We start from the raw sequence: 13,210 nt of genomic DNA, 5'->3' as shown, positions 1-13,210 counted from the left end.
TCCAGCGTGTGTGCAGTTTGTGAGCAGACTTTTAGCAACCTTATCTATTCTTTTGTGCGTGGATCCCGTCGAGTACGACGAATGCGTAGGGGTGCTAATACCTTCCCTTCGCATAACCGACTCCCGATCCCATCTTTCTCTGGTCGCGAGACCATGTTCTATCCAGGTTTACTTCGAGCGTTTCCTTTCCCTCTTTTGGGATAAATAACGCACGGTGGCGGCTTTGTTGTTTATTTTTCCCGCCGGTTTTTCACGTAATGCGACAGCTGGCGACTCTGCTGGGGAAAATAGAGAAGTTGACCTCTTGCTGGTCCATCTTCCCTAAGCGAGTCTCTCCTAGCGCTCTTTAGGATAGGGTTTGGTTGCTTTTGCTGTTTCATTTATTGCATTTATTTGTTTATGTTTGCATTTATGTTTGCATTCATCATATATTCATCTGTGCTGGTTGTGCTGTGTTTGTTTCTCTGTTGGGGTGGGAGTTACATGAGGTAAAAGGCCCAATACCCAGGCTATGAGTGAAATCTAGGACACCTAGGAATAGAGTGATTCTTGGGAAGCGGGTGGTATTGCGCCACTTAGCGGAACTTGATATCACGAGCAAATCAGACTCTGATGGGGTATTATTGGTGCATACATCGGGTGTGTACATGATGATATTCTATGAAAGGGTTGTTTATCCTGCGTTTCTCTTGACTTTACCCTGGCCTAGATGACACCCGTGAGTGGGGAGGGAATGATCATTATTACAGGTACCGTTGGTGACTTGTTGGTGACTCTTGGCTCCTGTTGGTGACTTGGTTCTGCAGAGTGGGTCTCAGATGATTTTTTTGGGTCTCAGATGACTGTGTGGTTCCGAATTCAAGCCGAAGCTTTGAACCTATGCTCCGAGATACACAGCCAGCCAGTCATGTCTGCATCATTTGCATCATAGCATATTTATTTTCGAAAAAATAATGCAAAAAAAAAAGAATTAAAAAAGAAAAGAAAAAGAAAAGAAAAAAGTTAATCTCCTCATGCATATCATTTCTCAGGTTCATTCAGGACTCTATTCACTGTGAGAGATGGCAACCGTTCCAGAGTTGAAGAGGAAGACCTGCAGCTATAGTTTTCACCGTGAGCCATTGACATCTTTGATAGAGTTGAGCAACTTTGTGACCGGCGGTAATCAGAAGGTGTTTGTTGATCAGTATGGGGATTTGTTGACACTGTTGAAGATGGTGGTAGATCCAGTACCGTTGCAGACTCTTCTACAGTTCTATGACTCGGAGCTCCGTTGTTTCACCTTTCAGGATTATCAGTTGGCGCCCACTCTTGAGGAGTACTCTATTCTGATGAATGTCCCGATCAGATACCAGGTTCCTTTCTTGGATGTTCCAGAGGATGTTGATTTCAGAGTGGTTGCCAGAGATCTTCATCTGAGTGTCAAGGAAGTGAGTGACAATTGGAAGTCGAGTGGTGATGTGGTGGGGTTGCCTTTGAAGTTCTTGTTGAGGATGGCTAGTGAAGAAGCAAGGAAAGGAAATTGGGAAGCTTTTCATGCTCAGTTAGCTATTATGATTTATGGGATTGTGTTGTTCCCGAGTATGCCTAACTTTGTGGACTATGCTGCTATCATTATTTTCCTTGGAGGAAACTCAGTTCCTACTTTGTTAGCTGACACTTACTATGCTATTCACAGTAGGCATGGTAAGGGTGGAGCTATCAGATGCTGTCTCCCACTATTACTCAGATGGTTCTTGTCTCTCCTGCCAGTCAGTGGACCTTTTGTGGATGCTCAGAGCACTCATAAGTGGACTCAAAGGGTTATGTCTCTTACCTCTTATGATGTCAGGTGGCAATCTTACCGGATGGATGTGCGTAATGTCATCATGAGTTGTGGAGAGTTTCGTAATTTTCCACTTGTAGGGACTAAGGGTTGCATCAATTACAACCCGGTTCTTTCTCTTCGCCAGTTGGGGTTTGTGATGAATGGAAGACCACTAGATGCCGAGGTAGCAGAGAGTGTGTATTTTGAGAAGCGGAGTGACCCTGCTAGATTGGAGCAAGTAGGAAGAGCTTGGAAGACCATTGGTGTCAAGGATGGAGTTGTCCTGGGGAAGAAGTTTGCAGTTGCTATGCCTGACTACCTTGAGTGGGTCAAGAAGAGAGTTGAGACTTTGTTGTTACCTTATGATAGGATGGAGTCACTGCAAGAGCAACCACGTTTGATCCTTGCTGAGAGTGTGCCTGCTGAGCATTACAAGCAAGCCTTGAGGGAGAATCGTCGGTTGAAAGAGAAGGAACAAGATACCCAGATGGAGCTTTACAAAGCCAAAGCTGATAAGTTGAACTTGGCTCATCAACTCAAAGGCATGCAGGGTGAAGATGCTAGTAGATTGAAGGGCAAGAAGAGGTCCTATGAAGAGATGGAGGCCTTATTGAATGCAGAACACCGAGAGTGCTTGAGGTTGCAGAGAGCTGAAGCCAATTATCAGAAAAAGATACGAGACTTGGAAAAGCAGCTGAGAGACAAAGACATCCAATTGAAGAAGGAGGTAGACTTGAGACGTGCATCAGAGAGTCAGCTTGGAGGAGAAGTTGTAGAGCTCAGAAGACAACTGAAGGAGAAGCTTACTCCCCTGCCAGAATGTTCAGAATGCGACCTATTGATAGACCAGTGTCACTACCTGAAGACTCTCATTCCGGGAGAACATCTGTCTTAGCTTGTATCTCTGTTGTTTATGTTGAGAATCACTTCCAGGCTTGTTGGATGGGATTCATTGTTGTACTCTGATCATGTGGATCTTTGTTTGAATATTGGTGTATGATCCTTGTTGCTCATGTCTATAGATGAGATTGTTGATGTTTCACCTTGTGCTCGTTATTTTGTGTATGTCGCTGCTTTGTTGTTCATTGCAGGTTGCCATTTCTTGAAAGATGAATTAGGCTCTTGAATGCCTGAGGAATGAACATATCATGTGCATCATACACATCATTAGCATCATACACATATCATTTTGCATTACAGGTGTTCTTGATCAAGACTTCTCACTCTGGTTCCTGTGTCAGGCAGGATTGCTGATCAACGTCCGCACCGCTACGCAACCAGATTGAATCAACAGAGGAACATGGACCAAGTGCAAGCTGAGTTGGCTGAGATGAGGGCTAACATGGCCCAATTCATGACAATGATGCAAAGGGTTGTTCAAGGGCAAGAGGAGTTGCGTGCCTTAGCCCAGAGACAGGAAGCTGTGCTCCCACCACCTAGTCGTGCTTCACCAGTGGGTGCACCTGTGAATGATAATGCTGTTGTTGTTACTCCTGTCAATGATTACGCTGTAGGGGATGAGTTGAGGGGTATTCGAATTAATGGACAGCCTCTTGCTGCAGAGATTGTTAATGTCAGAGCTACCCGTGCCCCGGTTCGCCATCCTGCTCCGCTGGTTGACAGGCAGGAAGACATGTTCACATTGCTCAGTGAAGACGACGAGGTTGTAAGAGTTGATGAGAGGGATCGGAAGGTTGATGCCTTAGCTGAAAAGATCAGAGCCATGGAGTGTCAGAACTCTCTGGGGTTTGATGTTACCAATATGGGTCTGGTTGAGGGATTGAGGATTCCTTATAAGTTCAAGGCGCCCTCATTTGACAAATACAACGATACTTCCTGTCCTCGCACCCATGTGCAGGCTTACTTCAGAAAAATCTCTGCCTATACGGACGATGAAAAGATGTGGATGTATTTCTTCCAGGATAGCTTGTCTGGAGCTTCCTTGGATTGGTACATGGAGCTAAAAAGAGAGTCTATCAGAAGTTGGAGGGATCTGGGTGAAGCCTTCTTGAGGCAATACAAACATAATATGGACATGGCGCCGAGCCGAACTCAGTTGCAGAGCCTATGTTAAAAATCTGGAGAAAGTTTCAAAGAGTACGCCCAAACATGGTGGGAATTAGCTGCAAGGATGCAACCTCCGATGCTGGAGAAGGAGTTGACCGATATGTTTATCGGAACCTTACAAGGTGTGTTTATGGACCGGATGGGAAGCTGCCCATTCGGTAGTTTTTCAGATGTTGTAATTTGTGGAGAGAGGACAAAAAGTCTTATTAAAGCTGGGAAGATTCAGGATGCTGGTTCCTCATCTTCAAAGAAGCCATTTGCTGGGGCACCCCGTAGAAGGGAAGGTGAAACTAATGCCGTGTACAGTAAGAGAAATGTGAACAGAGGGCACCTCAACCACGTCAACAGCAACAACAGAGAGTTCAACAACCACCACCACCACCACAACAACAACAACAGCAACGTCCTTATCAACCGAGACAGAGAATGCCTGATCGTCGTTTCGACCCGTTGCCGATGACCTATGCCGAGTTGCTGCCCGAATTGCTCAGATTGGGGTTTGTTGAATTGCGTACTATGGGTCCGGTGACGAAGATACCACCTGGGTATGATGCCAACGTTCGTTGCGATTTCCATTCTGGTGCACCGGGGCACCATATTGAGAATTGCCGGGCTTTTCATCATAAGATCCAGGACTTAATTGACGCTAAAACTATCAATTTTGCTCCTGTGCCTAATGTTGTGAACAATCCTATGCCTCAGCATGGTGCACATAGGGTGAACAATGTGGAAGACGGTGAAGCCAAAGACTTGGTGGTCAGTGTTGAAGATGTTCAGACTTCATTGTTGGTTGTGAAGGATCGTCTGTTAAGTGGGGGAGTGTTCCCGGGCTGTGATCAGGGTTGTTCAGAATGTGAAGGTTCAGCGAATGGTTGTGTACTGTTGAGGGCTGGTATCCAGAGATTGATTGATAAGGGCTGTCTGCAGTTTAGTTGGGCCGTGAAAGACTGTGGGATGGTGTCGACTGTCACCATTTACTTCAAACCGTCTGAGGGACGTGGCCAGAGAACTGTTAACGCACCAGTGACTATTGGTACTCCTGTTACCATTTCTGCTCCTGTAACTGTCAGTGCTCCCACTACTGTCGTTGTGTCTGGTAGAAGACCGGTTGAGAATAGTAAGGTTGTGCCATGGAAGTATGATAATGCTTACCGTAATAACAGAAGGGCTGAAAGTCAGGTCAGACCAGTTAATCAGTCTCTGGTGACTATTGGTTTGCCAGCTAGAGTTCCTGCAACTGTTGGTCCGGTGGTGGACAATGTAGGGGGACCTGGAGGCTTCACAAGGAGTGGTCGTCTGTTCGCACCACAGCCTTTGAGAGACAATAATGTTGAGGCTCTCGCCAAAGCCAAAGGTAAGCAAGTTGTGGTTGAAGAAGAGCCTGTTCAGAAGGAAGCGTCTGAGGGTTCGTTTGAGAAAGATGTGGAGGAGTTTATGAAGATAATTAAGAAGAGTGACTACAAGATTGTAGATCAGCTGAATCAAACTCCGTCCAAGATTTCCATACTCTCATTGTTGTTATGCTTTGAGGCACACCGTAATGCCTTGCTGAAAATGTTGAATTTGGCTTACGTGCCTCAAGAGATTTTTGTCAACCAGTTGGAGGGGGTCATTGCTAATGTGAGCACCAGGCATGGTTTGGGGTTTACAGATTTGGATTTGATGCCTGAAGGTCGCAACCATAACAAGGCCCTGCATATCACTATGGAGTGCAAAGGCGCAGTATTGTCACATGTGCTAGTGGATATTGGCTCGTCTTTGAATGTGTTGCCCAAGAAGACTCTGGGTAAGATAGATGTTGAAGGGGTTGTCCTCACTCCGAGCGATCTGATTGTTCGTGCGTTTGATGGATCCAAACGGTCTGTTTTTGGTGAAGTCACATTGCCAGTGAAGATTGGCCTGGAGGTGTTCAGTATTGTCTTCTATGTGATGGACATCCAGCCAGCATATAGTTGTTTATTGGGGCGTCCTTGGATACACGCGGCTGGGGCAGTGTCGTCAACTTTCCATCAAAAGCTGAAGTATGTTTGGAACGGTCAGATTGTGACTGTGTGCGGTGAGGAGGACATTCTGGTGAGTCATTTATCCTCTTTCAAATATGTGGAGGTGGATGGCGAGATCCATGAAACTTTATGCCAGGCGTTTGAGACCGTTGCTCTTGAGAGGGTGGCTTTTGCTGAGCAGAAGAAGCCAGGTGCCTCAATTGCATCCTACAAGCAGGCTATGGAGGTTGTCAGCTCGGGCAACGCAGAAGGCTGGGACAAGATGGTGGATTTGCCCGTGAAAGAAGACAAGTTCGGTATTGGTTATCAACCTCTGCAGGCGGAGCAGATTGAGCAGAAAGGGCCGAGTTCCTTCACCAGCGCTGGGCTGATGAATCACGGTGATGTCTTTGCAACCGGTGTTGAAGACTGTGACAGTGATTGTGATCTAGACAACTGGGTTCGCCCGTGTGCACCAGGGGAGACAATCAACAATTGGACAGCAGAAGAAGTGGTCCAAGTTACTCTTCAAACAGAGTAATTTTCTTTTGTTTTTCATTTTGCACAAAACCCTACGTTCTGCCCAAGGCGTAGTGGTTCATTGTAGGGCCTCATCATGTTTTTCAATGATATCATTAATAAAGGACGTTTTGCAAACAATTTTGTGATCCCTGTCTTTCTGTTTTTGTTTTTCATTTTTTCAAAACAATAAGAATGGCAATGTTTTTGTTTTTGTGACTTTCTTGAACTCGTTTTTCTAAAATAAAGCATTAAACATGCAGAAGTGATCTTAAGGACTCCACTATGAACAGTTCTGTTATGGCTCAGTATGATTTCAATAATCCCATCTACCAAGCTGAAGAGGAGAGTGAGGAAGACTGTGAACTCCCTAAAGAACTGGTCAGATTATTGAAGCAGGAGGAAAGGGTCATCCAACCTCATCAGGAGGAGTTGGAGATTATTAACCTGGGTACTGAGGACGCCAGAAAGGATATTAAGATCGGGACTGCTTTGAAAGAAGATGTCAAGAGAAGGTTGATTGAGATGCTGAGAGAGTATGTGGAGATATTCGTCTGGTCGTATCAAGATATGCCTGGGTTGGATACTGATATTGTGGTGCATAGGCTACCTCTCAGAGAAGATTGTCCTTCAGTTAAGCAGAAGCTTCGGAGAACGAGTCCCGATATGGCGGTTAAGATCAAGGAAGAGGTTCAGAAGCAGTTGGACGCGGGTTTCTTGTCAGTGACTACTTATCCCCCGTGGGTGGCCAACATCGTTCCCGTGCCTAAGAAGGATGGCAAAGTCAAGATGTATGTCGATTACCGGGATTTGAATAGAGCAAGTCCAAAAGATGATTTCCCATTACCTCACATTGATGTATTGTTTGACAACACGGCTTAATCCTCAGTTTTCTCTTTCATGGATGGATTCTCTGGTTATAATCAGATTAAGATGGTGCCAAAGGACATGGAAAAGACGACATTCATTACACCTTGGGGCACGTTCTGCTATAAAGTGATGCCATTTGGGCTGAAGAATGCCGGTGCTACCTATCAGAGGGCTATGACGACTCTCTTTCATGACATGATGCATAAAGAGATTGAAGTGTACGTGGATGATATGATTGCGAAGTCGCAGACAGAAGAGGAGCACTTGGTAAATTTGCAGAAGTTGTTTGACAGACTGAGAAAGTTCAAACTGAGGCTGAATCCAAACAAGTGTACGTTTGGTGTGAGATCCGGTAAGTTGTTGGGTTTCATTGTCAGTGAGAAAGGGATTGAGGTTGATCCAGCAAAAGTAAAAGCTATTCAAGAGATGCCTGAACCAAAAATAGAAAAGCAGGTTCGTGGGTTTTTAGGGAGATTGAACTACATTGCAAGGTTTGTATCTCACCTAACTGCCACGTGTGAACCAATTTTCAAATTGCTAAGAAAGAATCAAGCAATCAGGTGGAATGATGATTGTCAGAAAGCTTTTGACAAGATAAAAGAGTATTTGCAGAAACCTCCAATCCTTATCCCTCCAGTTCCTGGGAGACCTCTGATAATGTACCTGTCAGTGACTGAGAACTCGATGGGGTGTGTATTGGGACAGCATGACGAGTCTGGTCGAAAAGAGCATGCCATATACTACCTTAGCAAAAAATTTACCGACTGTGAAATCAAATACTCACAGCTTGAGAAAACTTGCTGTGCTTTGGCCTGGGCTGCTCGCTGACTGAGGCAGTATATGTTGAACCATACTACCTTATTGATTTCTAAGATGGATCCAGTAAAATACATCTTTGAGAAGCCGGCTCTCACCGGACTTGTTGCCCGTTGGCAGATGATTTTAACAGAATATGATATCCAGTACACGTCGCAGAAGGCCATCAAAGGTAGTATTCTGTCATACTACCTTGCCGAGCAACCGATTGATGATTATCAGCCGATGATGTTTGAATTCCCTGATGAAGACATCATGTATCTAAAGATGAAAGATTGTGAAGAGCCTCTTGTCGAGGAAGGACCGGATCCTGATGACAAGTGGACACTGATGTTTGATGGGGCTGTGAATATGAATGGCAACGGTGTTGGAGCAGTGCTGATCAATCCTAAAGGTGCTCATATACCTTTTGCTGCCAGATTGACTTTTGATGTAACCAACAACGAAGCTGAGTATGAGGCTTGCATCATGGGGATTGAAGAAGCCATCGATTTGAGGATCAAAACTTTGGACATTTATGGAGATTCCGCTCTAGTGATTAATCAGGTCAATGGAGATTGGAATACTCATCAGCCGCATTTGATTCCTTACAGAGATTACACCAGAAGAATACTGACGTTCTTCAAGAAGGTGAAGTTGTATCATGTCCCCCGAGATGAAAATCAGATGGCTGATGCCTTGGCTACTTTGTCTTCTATGATCAAAGTTCATTGGTGGAATCATGTGCCACATGTTGCGGTGAATCGACTCGAGAGGCCTGCGTATGTGTTTGCAGCCGAGTCTGTTGTGGATGAGAAGCCGTGGTACTATGTCATTAAGAATTTCCTCAAGAGCCAGGAGTATCCTGAAGGAGCGTCGAAGAATGACAAGAAAACCCTGAGAAGGCTAGCTGGAAGCTTTTATTTGAATCAGGACGATGTGCTGTACAAGAAAAACTTTGACATGGTGTTGCTCAGATGCGTGGATAGACACGAAGCAGACATGTTGATGCAAGAAGTGCATGAGGGATCTTTTGGTACCCATGCTGGTGGTCATGCAATGTCTAAGAAATTGTTGAGAGCCGGTTATTATTGGATGACTATGGAATCCGATTGTTTCAAGTACGCTCGGAAGTGCCATAAATGCCAGATTTATGCTGATAAGGTGCATATAACACCAAGCCCTCTGAATGTCATGAATTCGCCTTGGCCGTTCGCGATGTGGGGGATCGATATGATTGGGAAGATTGAGCCTACTGCTTCTAATGGACATCGCTTCATCCTGGTTGCGATTGACTACTTCACCAAATGGGTGGAAGCAGCTTCCTATGCTAATGTTACCAAACAAGTGGTTGCCCGGTTCATTAAGAAGGAAATCATCTGTCGTTATGGGGTTCTTGAGAGAATCATCACTGACAATGGTTCGAATCTCAATAACAAGATGATGAAAGAGCTTTGTAAAGATTTCAAGATTGAACATCACAATTCTTCTCCTTACAGACCAAAGATGAATGGTGCTGTAGAGGCGGCAAACAAGAATATTAAGAAGATTGTGCAGAAGATGGTCGTGATGTACAAGGATTGGCATGAGATGTTGTCTTTCGCTTTGCATGGGTACCATACCTCAGTACGTACGTCGACCAGGGCAACCCCGTACTCCCTTGTGTATGGTATGGAATTTGTCCTACCTGTTGAAATGGAGATTCCTTCTCTGAGAGTCCTGTTGGATGTCAAGCTTGACGAAGCTGAGTGGATTCGAACAAGGTTTAATAAGTTGAGCCTTATCGAAGAGAGACGGTTAGCAGCTTTCTGCCATGGGCAGTTGTATCAGAGAAGGATGAAGAGAGCCTTTGATCAGAAAGTGCGTCCTCGAAGCTATCAAACTGGTGATCTAGTTTTGAAGAGGATCCTTCCTCCCGGTATATATAACAGGGGCAAGTGGACTCCTAATTACGAAGGTCCGTATGTTGTCAAAAAGGTTTTCTCTGGTGGAGCCTTGATGCTGACAACTATGGATGGTGAAGATTTTCCGTCCCCTATAACTCAGATGTAGTCAAAAAATACTTCGCATAAATTGACCCGCTGGACAAAAAGAATAAAAGAGTCCAGGCAAAAAAGGGCATCCCGGCGAACCAAAAAAAAAAAAAAGGTTCGGGCAAAAGTTAGGGATAAAGAATGAAAAGAATTTGTACACCCGGTAAGTCGAAAACCCGCAAGGGCGGCTTAGGCAAGAATGGGTATCCCGGTGGATTGAAAACCCGAAAGGGCGATCCAGCCAAAAGAGGGGTTAGAGCGAAGACTACAGTCTGAGTTATCTGTACTTCATCGCGCTTCATCGTTTACCATCTCAAAGGATAGGATCGGTCCAGTCATTCTTCTCAAAAAGCAAGGAATTGGGAGAAATTTGAGGATCTGTGAGTCGTAACAGAATTGGGAAATAGTGGATGCCGTATTCACATTGCCATTAGGATAGATTTTTCCTTTTGTGCGCAATTACCTCTTCCTAGGAATTACTTCCCGATGTATTCGCCTTTTCAGGCCCATTTTTCAATCAATAAAAAGTCGTTATTCAGAGAAATTGCTCTCTTGTTTTTATTTTTACTGTTTTGTTTGCAAAAATGTCCGAATTTTTGATAAACATTGCATATAAAAACATGAAGGCTAGACAATAACGTGCATAAAGATAAAACATTTGAAAATCATTTTGAATGTTGAGTACACTTGTGTATCTTGTCCATGCAATCCCCTGGGGCATGTGTGTTTTGTTGTTTGCAGGTTACCATCTTTGATTCCTGGCTGAAGTAGGTAAGCCACTGGTTTGTTCAAGGATGTCGTCAGCACTGTCCAGAAGTGTGAGATGGGGATTCTTCCCCAGCAGATGAACCAAGTGCAGGACTTGTCTCCCCAGCATATTCAAGGTCAGGGATTCCCCGGCAGGCTTGGGAGTGTCTGTTTCCCTAAGCAAGTCTGAAAGCTATTAGAACTATTCTTCCCCAGCAGTTGGATAACAGGCCTGAAAGTGGGTTTATCCCCTAGCTAGTCTGAAGATTGTTAATCCCCCACCGAGTTGGAAGGTTGTGGTATCCCCAGCGGAGGTATCAGTGAGTATTGTATTCCTTAGCAGTCGGATTTGAAGTACTGCTATCCCCAGCGTGGTCGTGAACGCTTTTCCCCGGCAGGGTTGTGGATGTTTATCCCCAGCGTGGTCTGGTCTATTATTCCCCCCAACAGAGTTATGCCTTTCCCCGGCAGGGTTGTGGACGTGTTTCCCCGTCAAGGCCGTGAATGTTTTCACTAGCAGATCTCCCTAGCAGAGGTTTGTACTGATGATTTTCCCCCAACAAGTCCCCAAGTGGACCAGGTTCGGTGAAAATTATCCCCAGTAGAGTTTATCCTACATGTGGATTGGTCGCCATCCTCAGCAGAGGTGAATATTGGTTGTTTCCCTAGCAGAGTCCCCGAGTGGATTGGATTTGGTGAAGGTTGTCCCCGGTAGGATCTTTTCTTTCTCCAGCAGCAATGCTATTCCCCAGCATGAGTGAGAAGTTAGTGCTTTTTCCCCACAGAGTATATGCCTCAGACAGAGTCTCCCCACAGAGTTGGAGAATTCATCAGATTGGGTGCTCAGCAGAGCAATCCCTTGCTCCTCAGCAGGAGTTTTCATCATTTTGCATCTTGCATGTAGTAATCATTGCATCCTCAAATCGCGCAGCATTTCCATTCAATATGGAGCATTACGCCATAGAAAAATTCAAACATATGCATTCATGTGTAAACCTAATCAGACCATATCCCCGACAGAGGCGGATCGTTGTTCAACATCTGTACGGCACATTTGCTACAGTTGCTTCTAACAGCATGCAGGACTGATATTCCCCAGAGAAGTTATTTTCCTCACCTGTCAGTGAAGGGAAAGTTTGATTCTCCCCAGTGAGATCCCCAGCAAGTGTTTAGCCTTGCCCCGACATATTGAAGATGTCATTCGTGGGATACCGGTAATTATCCTGTCTACACCCGTGTGTGTTCCTTCTTTGGTGTCGGTAAACACCATTGCTTCGATGTCGGTAAACATCGAGTCTCATCCCAGTCATCGGTAAATGTCTGGTCGTCTTTTTTGGATGTCGGTAAACATCATCTTTTGATGTCGGTAAACATCGAGTCTCACTCCAGTCATCGGTAAATGTCTGGTCGTCTTTTTTGGATGTCGGTAAACATCATCTTTCGATGTCGGTAAACATCGAGTCTCATCCCAATCATCGGTAAATGTCTGGTCGTCTTTTTTTGGATGTCGGTAAACATCATCTTTCGATGTCGGTAAACATCGAGTTTTCCCAGTCATCGGTAAATGTCTGGTCGTATTTTTGGGGTGTCGGTAAACACCATTGTTTCGGTGTCGGTAAACATCGAGTCTCACTCCAGTCATCGGTAAATGTCTGGCTATTCCTTTTTGATGTCGGTAAACATCGAGTCTCATCCCAGTCATCGGTAAATGTCTGGTGTCTTTTTTGGATGTCGGTAAACATCATCTTTCGATGTCGGTAAACATCGAGTCTCATCCCAGTCATCGGTAAATGTCTGGTCGTCTTTTTTTGGATGTCGGTAAACATCATCTTTCGATGTCGGTAAACATCGAGTCTCATCCCAGTCATCGGTAAATGTCTGGTCGTCTTTTTGGGGTGTCGATAAACACCATTGTTTCGGTGTCGGTAAACATCGAGTCTCATCCCAGTCATCGGTAAATATCTGGTCGTCTTTTTTTGGATGTCGGTAAACATCATCTTTCGATGTCGGTAAACATCGAGTCTCATCCCAGTCATCGGTAAATGTCTGGTCGTCTTTTTGGGGTGTCGGTAAACACCATTGTTTCGGTGTCGGTAAACATCGAGTCTCACTCCAGTCATCGGTAAATGTCTGGCTATTCCTTTTTGATGTCAGTAAACATCATCTTCCGGTGTTCGTAACATCTCTTTTCCTTCCCCAGTGAAGTCATTAACCTCTCCGTTGGTTTCGATAAACGTTGAGTTTTTCCCATTCGTCCGTTGACGTATGGTTGTATCTCTTTCTCCCATTCATTCGTTGATGTCTGGTCACCTCTCCGTTGGTGTCGATAAACGTCGAGCTTCTCCCGTTCGTCCGTTGACGTCTGGTCGAGTTTTCCCAGTCATTCGTTA

Source organism: Lathyrus oleraceus, chromosome 1 (assembly GCF_024323335.1).
Source record: "Lathyrus oleraceus cultivar Zhongwan6 chromosome 1, CAAS_Psat_ZW6_1.0, whole genome shotgun sequence".
In the NCBI taxonomy this organism is placed as follows: Eukaryota; Viridiplantae; Streptophyta; class Magnoliopsida; order Fabales; family Fabaceae; genus Lathyrus; species Lathyrus oleraceus.
Note: the sequence above shows the minus strand (reverse complement) of the source record.